Raw genomic sequence first — 14919 nt, 5'->3', positions numbered from 1 at the left:
TTGCAGACTCCCCTTCCAGCTTTGTTATGAACTTATGCTGAGGAATATTTCCACTACTCCAAGACATAAAAATGTTTAATGTTTACAGTATCTCTGTCAAATGAACTCCTCTGCCTTGCAATGAGTTGCATTAGACTTCTCAGACATGCTCAGTGTTGTTCATGAACATGCACGTTCTCTGGTTCCCATCGCCATAGTGCTGTAACACATACCCTACATACAGAGCAGTCCAGATGACGTCTTTTCCTCCTGCAGGCATATTCACGATGACTGAACTGTGAGCAGGATCCTGTTGAGGTCATGAAGAGTGAGATAATCTCCAGGACTTTACCACGTGCAGAGATAGATAGTGAAGGCAGTCCTGAACCACAGGTTATGTGTGGTCATCTTGGACACAGCTTGGTTCATCCTGCTTTTACCTGAGCACAGATACCTCTGCAATTCTGCAGTACATTACCTGATTTTGTAAATATGCATGTGAGTGTTCCCAAGCAAAATCTCCCTACATCTTAAGCCATAAAAATATAACTAAGAATTACTCTGTAAGAGGTTTCCAGACACTGGACAACTAAATGTGCTTATTTGGTTAACTGCAAAGAGTTTTTAAAAGATCATTAGTGTCACCACTGTATTCAGCTGAGCTGTGCTGAGTGCATGCTGGGGCAAGATAGATAAGAAGCTGAAATATGAAATGAATACATGCAAATGAATTTGCACTGACAAACAGAAGCAAAATTTCTTATTCAACTTCAGCACTGGCTCATGAGCAAATAGTCCTGAACGTGGAGTTTGTCAAAATCAGAGCCTCTGCTGCCTCTGTGGCCTCCCCATTTTTGTCAGTGGGGATAAGAACTTCTTTAGGGCAAGAAGGGATATTCTCAGGTCAAAGCTTTTGGAGTGCTGCAACACATACAGAGTTTGCAGAGCTGATGATATTTGCAACATGGTGTTTGTGGAATTCTAATTAGCTTATGAAGCTAATTAGAAGTATAACAAGGGAAGAACCTACACAGATGTTACTCAGTCTAGGAGATGGGAAATTATAGGTGATGGAGAACCCTATAACCAAGCACAGAAAACTCTGTGATCCTAAGAAACATATTTCCACAGGAAATGGCTGAAAAAAACAAAACTGTATCCTCAAATTCAGGCCTTTAAACTCACACTTAGGTATTTAAATTCTACTGCCAAAAAGGACAGTTAGATCACAAAACTTGATCTACAGTATATTAGAGCTATTACTTCATCACCCAATTACTTTTGTGTGAGGTCCAATAACTTCTGTTCGATGAAAGGATAATTTCTGTTTGAGTAATGCATAACTTCTAGCAGAATATCTGATCTTGATCTGACAATATCTGGAGACAGAATATCTATGGCATGGCAGATAATTTGAATGGTTAATCCCACTCACTGTTATATATAAAAAAAGGCATCTGACTTCTGTCCTGAATTGACTTAGCTTCAGATTCCAACTAGTTTTTTTCTATACTGAATTCAGGATCATTTTAGTGCTCAGTGTTTCCTCCCAGGAATTGGATTTATATGCTTAATAAAGTCACTTCTCAATTTTCTTTCTGATAAGGGAGAGAGAGACTTTTTCTCCAGTTCTTAAATCTATTTCTGCATTTTTTGTAACACCATCTCCATCTTTTCAATTTATTTTTCTTTTAAATACCAGAACCAAGCCTCATATAGTGGCTGTGGTACTGCCAAAGAAAAAAAAAAAAAAAAAAAAAGTGCTATCACCCCTCTACTCCTGCTCATTACTTCTATATCTGTACAACTAGGAAGTGTTTCTCATGACACAATATTACATTGGAAGTGATGTCTGAATTCCTCATCCGCTAAGACCATGCTGTTAGGATGCCATTCCCTCTTATCTTTGCTCAGAGAGAGAGGAAGTAAGAGTAAAACATGAGAAGTGAATATAGCATGGAATTATCTGAAGTAGAAAATGGCAGCTGGGATCAGTACTGTGAATAACAAATTATCAGTAAGATATCGAGAGGAATTATATGAGGAATTGAGATCATTATAAGCCAAGAGGAGATATAAGAGAAGCCAGAGGGAAAAATTATATTTGCTTTGAGGAGAAGGAATATAGGCAACCAAATGCACTGGCTACAGACCATACAGGCTATTTTAATTATAGAATCACTGAGATTGGAAAAAACCTCTAAGATCATCTAGTCCAACCATCAATAAGAAAGAAGACAGCGTTTTGATTGGAAGGACTGTCCACACTGATCTCAACTTACATGCATAAACCCACAGGGAGAGAGCATTTACAGCTCCTACACTTTAGAAAACTAAACATGCAGCTGTAGAATTCATCCATCAAATAGTGACTTTGCTCTATTACCAGACTAAGTTCCACAAAACAAAAGGTAGCAGCCATCCTAAAGTATTTTTAATTGGAAATTATTTTGACCGATTGTTGATACCAGTCTGACCCATACATATTTCTAAGCTAAACATCCAGGAGAGCTTCGAAGGCGAAGGAGGGCTTCCCCAAGAAAATACCTTTCTTGAGAAATAGGTTTATTTTTCTCAACTGCTCACAGGGGTTACTTGGAAGAAGGGGCACTGTATTGCTTATGTAGCGGTTTGTACAGCTGGGGAAGCATGTGAATATCCACTGCCTGCACTGCTCAGCGTAGGAAAGCAATTTGGTCATACCTCTGAGCTGAGCAAGGTGGTGGAAGCCAACCACCACTGCAAAGACAGCTTGTCCCTGTGATGAGGGAGGGAATTTCATTCAGCAAAGTGGCAATAGATCATGTGCACACAAAAACTTGCAATATTGGACAGACACCAGGAATTGGATGTTTAGCAGATTAAAGAAATGGACAGGCTCATTAGCTAGGAGTTGAATGAATGCAGAAGGTTTCATTTTGGATTGAGGCTAGTTGATTAAGGAGCACCAACACAGCACTCTGCTTTCCTTGTGCCAGAGGTACCCCGGCCACCGATGCCCAACTCAGCTCAGTTCCAACAAGCAAAGCAAGCTGCCACACCAACAAAACTTTTCTTTATTTGGTTCCTGTGTGTGAATGAGTTTGGTTTTTTTCTTTTCTTTTTCCTGAAAACCCACAGCGTAATAATATAATAGGATCCCCAAACTATCTGATGATAATCGAACAAATAAAATACATGCAATTTGTCTTCTTGGAGTACTTGACAATATTAGCTTTAAGTTTCAGAGTGTTGAGCTGTTAAATTACTCATCACAAACAAAAGAGGTGCTGCAGTACAGGTGTTGATAATAATGCCTGATAGCTGTGTGTAATGTTTTGATTGGCAGAAGAGCATGTGACTACAACAGGAAGCAATTGGCCAGAGGATCTTATTCAGGCATAAACAGTCCAAAAGCAAAAACTGTACGTGAGTGGGGCTGTCCTGAAATTTGTGCAGAGAAATGTGGAACTCTGCTAGTTTCGTACCAAAGAAAAGAGCTTTTGCTTCACCCTTGGACTTGTCTCCTACACAGTGCAATGAGGAATACAAAGCTCTGAAGGCAGAGATGGATGTTTGCATGCAAAAGAGTGGTGCTGTAAGAAGTTTTTGCCACACAGTCCGAAGAAGGTAAATGGGAATTTGTGCTTCTAATTAGGTTAAAATGTGAAATAAACCGTGGATACAGGGTAAAGCAGAGAAGATAAAAATCATAATTATACAAGAAAACATACCCAATGGTAAACTAAAAATAAATAAATAAATAAATAAAATCCAGGTATATATGATTAGGGGCAGAAAGGACAAAGAAACTAACATTTCATCAGAAGTATTTTCCAGTAGACTAGGAAGTTCCTATCACAGAACGGTATAAAGGTGAAAAAGAACCTTCTTCCATCTTCTTTCAGTTCCCATTCTGAAGTTCTCTTTTTCTTAAAACTCAGATTAAAAGAAGAGCTGGATATTTTGGATATTCTTTGGGAATCAATGGTGACATGAAACATTTTGCTGTGCAGAGAGCCAAATGAATTAAAGAAATATGCATAACATAGCTGTTTCCTACTGTCAACAAGGGGAGAAATTCTGAGAGAGATGGCTGATGCCAAACATTTTTCAATGCTTGGTATGTCAGCAAGGTTCTGGCAGGTGTCCTTAGGAAAACAGAGCACTCGTCTGAGCATGTTTGATACCCCCTTGGGAAACACTGTTTTCTCAGTCTGTGTTAAAAGCTTGGTGCATTTTCACCAGAAAATGCAACTTTTTTTTCACAGTAGATAAAACGCTGATACTTTCCACTGGAGGTTCTGATGTAAAGGAACCCCAGGAGAGATCAAAGCAGATGCTCTGAGAACCTTTGGGAAGAATCACTGTTTCTGCACTATTGTAAACTCCATGGAAATGCATTTACCTACTTTAGTTGGTCAGAGTACAGCACAGTGCACTGCAGAGCATGGCACAGGCTGTCACACCTCCTTCAACACATGAGAGACACAGAGACTGAACTGCAAAGGCACTGGGCGCACGGTATGGCTGCATGACCCTGGGAGCACTAGCATGCAAAGGCAGGCAAAGCACACGGGGTACAAACTGTAATAAAGAGAAAATGAAAAGGTTTAATGAATCCTTGTACAGGAGTAAACTCTTTTAGAGTTGAACTCAGACTAAGTGGTCTTTCAAGAAGGCACAATCATAGCCAAAACTGGGGTTGCTGCATCCCATGTACTAACAGGTGAAGTGTTATATGTTAGGGAGAAGCATCAGACTTGGAGTGTGGGTGTCATGTCTTTATTTATGGGAGGCCAGGGTTAGCCTAAATTACCATAAACCACGTTTTGCCATTGCCAAAAGGGATCTGTAAACTTTCCCACCTCCACCACAAAGAACAGAGAGAAGATATAATTTTTCCAGCCACAAGTGTATCATTTGCAAATTTAATATAAACGAGGAGATATTTGATGGTTCAGCCACCATACTGATGGCATCTGACAAAAACACAGTGAAGAAGACTGAATTTGATTATGTATTTGACAATTTGAATTTTTACACAGAAAAACTCCAAATGTTTTGGGTTTAGTCAAAAGTTAATTAATTAATCCTAATTAATTGCATAAATTGATTAAGACTAACAACACAGGATACTCAAGACAAGTCCCAGCCCTTATTATCAATTTACAACAGATCTCTACGATCAGCCAAAACTTGGTGGTCATGAGGGATTCTCAGGTTTAGGCATGAAACTGTTGGTCTCATCTATCTCAAATCTAACAAACATCTAATAATAGTATGTCTTATTAAAAAAATACAGCCATGAGATCATGCTCTGACTGTTAAGCTCCAGGATAGCACCAGGAAAAGCTGAGGCCATGTCCTGGGAATACTGAAAGTCGGTAGAAAAAATGTTCAGGGCATGGTTAGTGAGTAACAGCAGAGTATCTATCTGAATGATCATGGATAAAAAGAAAAACTGAAGCAAAACTAAGTCAGCAAAGTTCATGGTTCTGAGAGCTCTTAGCATGCCTTCATGAGAACAATAATGGAATTATTTACACACACAAACACATGGTGTTGGGCCCTGAGATTAAAGCAATTATGTTGATGTGAGACTGGGCATTGTGAGGACTTCTCTATTGCTTGGAGAAGTCCAGCAATGGAAAGAGCAACACCATCTTGTATTCTTCTGACTCCTAAACATAGGAAGTTCACAAGTGGATTTTCCACAATCCAGTAGCACTTTGAAGGCTATCTGTAAGGATGTTGCAGAGCTGCACATTCCCAGATAATCAACAAATTTGCCATGGATTTTGGATTTTTTGGATTCTGGTGTTCATTGCTGATGGCATTTTGTATGTTAGGAAAGGAAGGTGAGAGTGTTACATCTCCAGAAGAGCACAAGAGAATCTATTCAAAGCCAGCTGATAAGTTTTTTCAGTGATTCACCTTGCATGTTGTTGAGCAAATGAAAACTCAGACATTGAACAGAGCAAATCTCTGTCAGATTCTTTGGCTTAGTCATTCCTCAGAAGTACATGCTTCTCCTGTAGCAAACCTAAGCAAGATTATTGATTTGTCTCTCTTTAACTTCATCCGGATCAACTCTCTGATCTTAGGGTTTTTTTCCCTTTGGAAAACTTACTGTAGATAGCTCAAATGATTTTTCTGCAGATAAAACAATTTTTCCCTGTTCCATTTTTTCTATACAGTAATCACTCTATAGCTCTTCCAAATCTGTCTGTGGCAGCTCAACATTAATCTTCTCATGGGCTTCTTAGAGATCTTTCTTTCATTTTATTTAACATTTATATCTATCCAGATGGAATTAATTCTGCTTTTATTCTTTCTTCTCTCCTTCTATTTCTACATTAGTTTTGAATGCTTGTAGATTGGACATAAGGAAAAACTTCTCTCAGAGAGTGGTCAGGCACTGGAATTGCCTGCCCAGGGAGGTGGTGAAGTCACCATCCCCGACAGTGTTCAGAGGGCTCCTGGATGAGGAGCTACAAGATATGGTTTAGTAGCTTGTGGTAGCAATGGTAATGGGTGGATGGTTGGACTAGATGATCTTGTAGGTCCTTACCAATCTTATGATTCTATTGTTCTATGATTCTATATTCTAGACTCAGAGAAACATAGATGTTTCCTTTGTGAGTTTTGATCTCTTTGGCCATGTTTCTTCTCCTCCCAAAAGAAGACTCACTCTTTTCAAAGGAAAAAAAAAGTAATAATAACAAATCTCTGTGGTGTCTATTCTATATTTTAAAAATGTGTTTCAGGAAAAATAGTAGAAAATAAGTTTTAGCTGACATCTAAATACTTTTAATAACGCCGTTTGTGATTAACAAAGGTTATGGGAAGATCCACTCCTCTAAAGATTTCACTTCTGTTGCAGAAATTTCTAGTAGGAACAAATCTGGTATACTTTATTTTGCTGACAAAAATAACCTGATAATAAGAAACACTATATTTATATGTTCTTGTGTTGAAAACAGAGAATGTCATATGAAACACAATGACAGAATTCTGAAATGTTGCTGAAATTCAGTGTTTTTCAGAACTAATGTTTGTGCAGTATATCAGAAATATTTGATTTCACTCTGAATTGAATCAATTGCGAATTCCTAAATGTCAACATTTCTTATGAAGAACGTTTCTCAGCCACTTTTGTCTAACAGGATTTTCTCAGTATTGTTCCCAGGGTTTTTGCTGTTATTGAAGAATAGCATTAATACGTCCATGAAGAATTTTATTTTGTTTTCTTCATTATGTTTTTCTAACATGTTGGCATACAATTATTTATTTAATAATTAGCAATATCGTATGGAGTATAATAAAATAATGGCGTTTTACTGGACATTATGACTTACTCTATTACTTCTGTTTTTCACTAAAATAACATTTAAAATGGCAGGTCATCTAGTTCAATGCTCTGCCCAGAAAATGGCAGACTTCAAAGCTAGATCAGGTTGCATGTCATGGTTTCATGATTTTTGGTACTGGTATTCCACATTATAACATCATGTAGTGCATTATGAATTAAAGAGTTAACGCTCCAGCTCCATGGATCATCGATAGTTCTGAGTGTACCTGTCTCAGAAGAGAAGAAGATTTCCCAGAGAAGATTCCCCAGAGGACTGTGTGATGCTTCACATTTTTACGTGTTTCCGCTCAGGGGGAAAGATAAAAACTGTCTGCGGTCACGGGACACTTTCTTTCCTTTGGGATGGACTCAGCAGTGGGTGCTCGCTGCCGTCCGCCTTCAGCGTTAGCGTAAGGCCTTCGGTTTATCGGACACTCTCTCTTGCTCATTTTATTTGATTTATTAGCTTTAATTCCAATTATATTGTATTATATTGTGTTATTTTGCTTTCCGATATCTTATTTAGTAAATTAGCTTTCCTCCTCAGATCGTTGCCGCTGTTTTGTTCCTAGGCCCATCTCCCTTTTCCCTTTTCTCTTTCCCCCTTCCCCTTTCCTGGGTTGTGGGTCTGCGGGTCCCCCGCACCAATTGTCGTAGAACCGGGCTGAAACAGCCTGGTAAACCACTGACATTACATCACCCAGTGGAGTTTCAAAAAACTCTAGGCCTGTTTGATGTGAAAACTTGTAAGAGATTTTGAGTTGGGAACTGCATCTTCCATTTGCAGTGTCAGTCATAGAATCATAGAACCTTAGTATCACTAAGGTTGAAAAAAACCACTAAGATCAACTACTCCAACCATGAGTCCATCCCCACCATGTCCCCTAACCCACTTTGGCACCACATCTACATGTCTCTTGAACACCTCCAAGGGACAGTGACTACATCACCTTCCTGGACAGCCTGTTTCAGTGCCTCACCACTCTTTTGGAGAAGAAATGTGTCCTCATATCCAACCTGAACCTCTCCAGCACAACCTGAGACCATTACTTCTCTTCCCATTGCTAGTTAAATGCTAGAAGAGGCCAAGTCCCATCTTGTCTCAACCTCTTTCCAGGCAGTTGTAACATCTCCCCTGAGCCTCCTCTTCTCCACACTGAACAATCCCAGTCCATCCATAGTGCTAGAAATCATTCTGGTGTGTAACATACACAAAAAGTGAGGCTCTTCTGTAAGAAAATAAAAGTGCTCACTTTATCTGCTTGTACGTGGTTGACATTCAGAAATGAGGTATCCATGGATATATAAAATGTACAAACTTATAGTAATATACTAGACAGATACAATCACCAGGCTGATTAATCCATGCAAAGGCTTGAAGGAAAACAGCAGTCCTCATCAAATCAAGAAACTCCTATTTTACTCTTTATATCTTTGTATTTATACTTTAAATCTTATAGTGTATACACCTTCTCCTGAGCTGCTTTTCAGATCACATCTGAACTCAGGGCTTACACAAAGCCTTATACGTTCTGCAGGGACAATTAAAAAAAATAATTATAGTGAATGCAACTGAGGGATTAATATCTCAAACGGCATCATCTGTAATTAGCAACACACCATTTATGAGTTAAAACATCTGGGGCTAACAGAAATGAGAAGAATGAAGTGATTATCTCTGTTATTGCATTTGCCTTCCATTTCCAAAAGTGTTCTCTAATAAAATACTAAACAAGGTGCAGTCATGCACTAGTCTGTCATGCTACTGTTATGTTGCCTAACAGGTAGCATGAATTTCCCTCAGCAAGCTATAAAAAGTGCAGAAGTCAATGAGGCAGGATTTATGGTTAGAGAAAGAGATTACAGAATGAGACTTAAGCACATGCTTAACTGCTTTGCTGAGCTAAGGCGTATATGGGAACACTGATAACTTTAACATTTGCAAAATCCTTCATGATAGCAAACCACCATTAAACCTGAAGTGGTTATATAAAATGACATCATGATTCCAGCAGTTTACTAATGAAGGTTTTGTTTTTAATGGAACCGCTTCTTTACTGTATCCTGTTTCATATTTTGCAAAGGTTTTGGTTTCTGTCATTGTATTGCACATTGTTTAGACTGATACCACTTCTTGTCTTGACAGCCTACTTCTTCAGTACAGTACTGTACTTTGATTCCTAACAAATAGATGATGAACTTCAAATAAGTTGGGGAAGAATAAATAAATGCGAGAGTTGAAGTCATTGACTTTTTGAAGAAAGTAGATATAAGATTGAAACACAAATATTTAATTAATTATTCTCTGAAGATGGCCCAGGTCATTATTTTTTTGATCTGATTTCAGAACAGACTATATATGCAGTGTGGAAGCAGTTTTTCATAACACGGCTGGTTACAGTTATCATAATAAAGCAAGTTAAAGTGGGGAAAGTGGCATAATTACATGCATGGCTTTGCAGCTCTGGGTTACTGATTCATATCCAGGTCAGATAACTAATTTCAGCAACTCATTCTGAGGAATTCTAACTGATTTTAATACTGTTCAAGCCATTTAAATAATAAAAATATGACAATGTAGTGTTTATTCAGTATTTTACAGCTGTGAATTATTTTTTGTTATGGTTTCAGAATAAGTCAATCCTCGCATGAATTTGATCTGAGATAACACGTGGCAAGAAAGCCTCCAATGGTCTTTCTGTTTTACTCTTTAGTATGATTGTTTAATGTATATATAGACAGACTGTCTCTCTCATCATGGTCCAACCATGTTTAAACAGCATTTGCTGTGTTTTATTTTGTGCCCATCACTTCTTGTTCTGTCACTGAACACAAATGAGCAGAGCTTGGCTCCATCTTCTTTGCACTCTCCCTTCAGGTGTTCATAGACACAGATCAGATTCCCTCCGAGCCTCCTCTTCTCCAGGCTGAACAGTTTCAGCTCTTTCCACTTTTCCTCTTGTGAGAGATGCTCCACTTCCTTAATCATTTTAGTGACCTTTTGCTGAACCTGCTTCAGAATGTCCGCATCACTCTTGTTTTGGAGAGTGCAGAACTGGATGTTGTACTTCAGCTGTGGCCTCACCAGAGCTATTGGAGGGGAAGGATCTCCTCAGCTTGCTGGTGAATTTGCAGCTGGCTTGGAGGAAGTTCATAAATTAAGAGAAAAAAAAAAGAAGAAGAAATAGGAAGAGACTGGAACATCTCCCATATGAAAAGACTGAGTAACCTGGGTCTGTTCAGCCTGGGGAAAAGAAGACTGAGAGGGGATCTGATAAATGTTTTAAATAGCTAAAGGATGGTGGGAGGCAAATAGATCAGGCCAGGCACTTCTTGGTGGTGTGTAGCAATAGGACAAGGAGTAATGGCCTAAAATTTGAACATGGCAAGTTTTATAATAACATGCAGAAGATCTTTATGGTAAAGGTGATGGAGCACTGTAACAGGCTGCCCAGAGAGGTTGTGAAGTCTCCTTCTATGGAGGTATTTAAGAGCCATCTGGATGCCAACCTGTGTGACCTAATAACGGGTATGTGCTTTAGCAGAGGAGTTGGACTCAGTGATCTCTTGAGGTCCCTTCTAACCCCTGCCACTATGATTCTGTGAAACGACAAGCCAAGGAGCAGTGATGTGGAGCTTAGGTTTGTAAAAAGCTAACTACTGGGCTTCAAGGTTACAGCCAGGCCATTTCAAACTGCAGTGTTGGTAGAGAACAAAGCTCCTACACACAGAAACAAGTGAATGAAGAGAGTTATTGGGGAAAAACAACAAAACAAAACAAAAAAAAAAAAAAAACAGTGCACAAACCCTGAAACAAACCCTGAACAGTGTTGTTCTAACTCAAAGTGCAGCAGGAAATCCTCTTTCTCTCTCAAGGCACTTCTGTGCAACATCTGGACAGAAATTTGTATATGGCTGTAATGACAAGGAGTTAAGATGGCACAAAAACAGCGAGGAAGGAGAATTCATGAGTGGCAGATCTGAAAGATGCTTTCAGCATCCAAGGCAGTAGTTTTTCCCACAAATGACGTGTCAACATCCTGACACACAAACACCTCTATATTTATATAATAGGTGATTTATATCTTGCCAATTGCAATATACTTCTCTTCAGGGATGGCTTCTATCCATACTGGCACCAGCAAAGAGCTCACAATATTTTTGCTCTTCTGAGATTAAAAAGAAAATAACTATGTGATGTATCAAAGAGAGGCAACAGAAGCCGGATACCTGTCAACAGAAGCCTTTTAGCACTAAAATGCAGACGAGGCACCTGATATGCAGATTACTATGAAATTCATCATTTTTGAAAATAACCATGCAATTAGATGATTTTTCTTCTCTTTGTAGGATGATTTATAACATCACTTTACTTATTAAGACACTGTAAATGCTTTTCTTCTTGTGGTATTCCACAGCTAAACACTGCAACTAATCTATGCCTATCATTTACCCTTTTCCCTTCACTAGGTCAGTGACTCAACTGCTACGTGGCAATTTCTGTGTGACAGTGCAGAGCCAGAGGCAGTCTGTGCCCAACTGAATGTCATCCTACTGGACAAGGCCCCAAAAGTATGTATAAAATTAAATCTTCTCTCCATCTTAGAAAGAATTAGAGGTAGCCAGGAATTTTCTTGCTTTTGTAGGAAAATGCCAACTCATCAAAATCAAAGGTATTTTTAGGAAGCGTCTTTGAGAGCTTCCTGTCTTGGGGCAGATGTTTGGAAATGCTGGAACAAATTATTTTGATGGATTAAACTAAATCTCACCATCTCTTTGTAGACTGTATTCAAAAGGAAAATACATACAAAAAGGTATTTTATCCAGCAACATGAGCCGTGTTTGACTTCAGTGCTATTTAGAGTAACATGCCCCACATTATTTAAATGCAATGCCTCCTTTTGAAGCTGGGCCTCTTTCCAGCATGGACACAAGAGTCATGGGAGTGGGTGGGAATATTCACAAGAAGACTAACAGCTCTTCCTGTGAGTGCTCTGGATATGTACTCTGCTTTCTAAAGATACTTGCTACATGTATGATTTATTCTGCTTGTTTGCAAAAATTGTGGGCTAGTTTCACACCTTCATTTTCCTGTGTAGAAAAACAACCAGCACTGAGAAGATTACAAGATTTGTGTAGATAAAGCCCAAATACAGCATCACTCTGTGGCATGGTGGTTATGAGCTTACTGAGGAATGGACTGATGAAGAACAGCCGTTGATTTGTTCCTACCAATGGCCATTTATGTACTATATATTAAGCAGACATTGGACGAAGTATACAACATGGGAACATGGCCCTCCCAGTGCCAAGTTACAGCCCTAATCTCAAATCTGCATGGATTTTCTCACAGAATCACAGACAGAATCACAGGGGTTGGAAGGGACCTCTAAAGATCATGGAGTCCAACCCCCTGCCAAAGCAGCTCCCTAGCCCAGGTTGCACAGGTAGGTGTCCAGGCGGGTCTTGAACATCTCCAGAGATGGAGACTACACAGCTTCCCTGGGCAGCATGGCCCAGTGCTCCGTCATGCTTACTGTGAAGAATCACCCTTACTGTGAACTCTTACTCTCTTTCCATCCTGCGATCTTTCCTGTGCAGCCTCAAAGCTCCCTGCCAACAAGATGCTTCTGTCTTTTGGGCCAATGTTTTCATTCACTATCCAGAATCACAACTCAAGGGGAACCCAAGGAATAAACGCAAGGTATTCAGTTTTTTTACCTGAATCCTAAACTTTATCTGAGCTCAATTTTACATTCCGAAGTCCTTTCAGGAATACATCCCGCAAGCACCAAACCCAGCAGCCCTGTGCACTATGATCTTTGATTTTCCTGCTCAGGACACAGCTGTGCTCTCATGCAAAGAAGCCATCTAGCCCCACACAGCCACTGTTACCCAGAAAAGCAATACTCAGCAATTTTTGTTTTCTTGCACTTGGAAGCTGTGGGCTACCTGTAAAATACTCTGTGACTTCAGCCATGGTGGAGATATTGTTCTCATGGAAGGAGGTATAACTTCACTGTCCTCTTTCCTCCTGGCACCCTCTGCTTTTCTCCTTCCAGTCAACTTGTGCCTCTCCCTTGAGATTATGTGGGAGTAAGGTTTATCTGAGACTTCTTAATGCACAGTTATTTTTTAGAGTTTGAGACCACATGACTAGAGAGCAAATTTAAATGTGAACTGGGAGAAAAACTGGAATAAGAGAACTGGAAGATCAGCTAGTTTTTCATTGCACTGTCAGTTCTGAAAACCTAGAGAAAAAAAAACATTTGACTCAAAGCAAAATGGTTCTTGCAATTTTCAGTTTTTATTTACATTAGGAATGTAATTAAAATACAAAATTGGAAACATCTTCTTAGAAAGTGCTAAATGGAACAGTCACTTTAACAAATGAATTTTAAATCAAGAAAGATTTGCTGGGAAAGAATAAAGCCTACACAATTGTAAAGAATGTCAGTTGACCTAAATCTGTATTTTTGGTGAAATGAAGTTACAGTTGGATGTTTGCCCACGCTTATTAATCAGTCCTTACAAAACTAGATGAATGTGTTTTAACGTATGGCTTATACTAGGGAAACTAAACAGAAAGATTGAAGGGCAAATGGTTTTAAACTAAAAGAGGAGAAATTTAGGTTAGATGTGAGGAAAAAAATCACTTCTCAGAGGGTGGTGGAGCACTGGCACAGCTGCCCATAGAGTTGTGGATGCCCCATCCCTGGAGGTGCTCAAGGCCAGGCTGGATGCACCCTGAGCAGCCTGAGCTGGTGGGTAGCAGCCATGCCCACAGCACAGGGAGTAGAGCTTAAAGATCAAGATCTCTCCCAGCCTAAGTCATGCTATGATTTTATGAAGCAGTGTTTCTTGCTGGAGAGAGGACAGCTTTAGAGCAAGGCCACACATCAATAAACCTTACGGCTTTGATGTCTTGAGTTCTGTACTTAGCAATAGCAGCTGGAGGCATTAGCAGTGCCAGCATTCTGCTCATGCCACTGCTTCCACTGGACAGATACTGAAAGAACTCTGCTTCAGCTTGGTAAAGCAGGATGAACATCTGTCAATTAGAGTGAGTACATCAATCTTGAAACTGCCAGAGTTGAGAAGCTGACACATGTTCATTTCAGCCATCCTTCCTCCATATGCCATGACTCCTGGCAGAGGAAAAGGGCAGCCTTGGAATAGCTGATATTCTTTAAGAATCTGGTCACCTCTTCCCTTCCCTTATGGGCAGGATGTGAAACCCCAGCAAGAATTCCTTTCCAAGTGTCCTTGTCATTCAAACCACACTTATTTATCTCTATATAATCAAGGGCTACAATTACTTTTCCAGAAATGAATACTGCTGTGCCAAAAAATAAATAAAAATAAAGCAAGCAAACAAATGAAAATACACTAGAAAACCTGATTTCACCACTTGTGGAAGTTAATTATGCACATCAAGCCCAAGAAATGTCCCTCCAAAACTCAGCTTCCTGAAGCTTGTAAAAATAATTTGGAGCCAGATACCCCCAAACAAAGTGAACCAAATCAGAGATGGTTGTGAACTTCCCCGAGAGCAGAAGACATTTTTAGTTGGGTGATCCCTAACCTACACTGTCACTGTGGCACGA

Source organism: Cyrtonyx montezumae, unplaced genomic scaffold, assembly GCF_038088225.1.
Source record: "Cyrtonyx montezumae isolate F1298 unplaced genomic scaffold, pur_monq_1.0 scaffold_3, whole genome shotgun sequence".
NCBI classification, from domain to species: Eukaryota; Metazoa; Chordata; class Aves; order Galliformes; family Odontophoridae; genus Cyrtonyx; species Cyrtonyx montezumae.
This window is presented reverse-complemented; position numbering follows the sequence as displayed.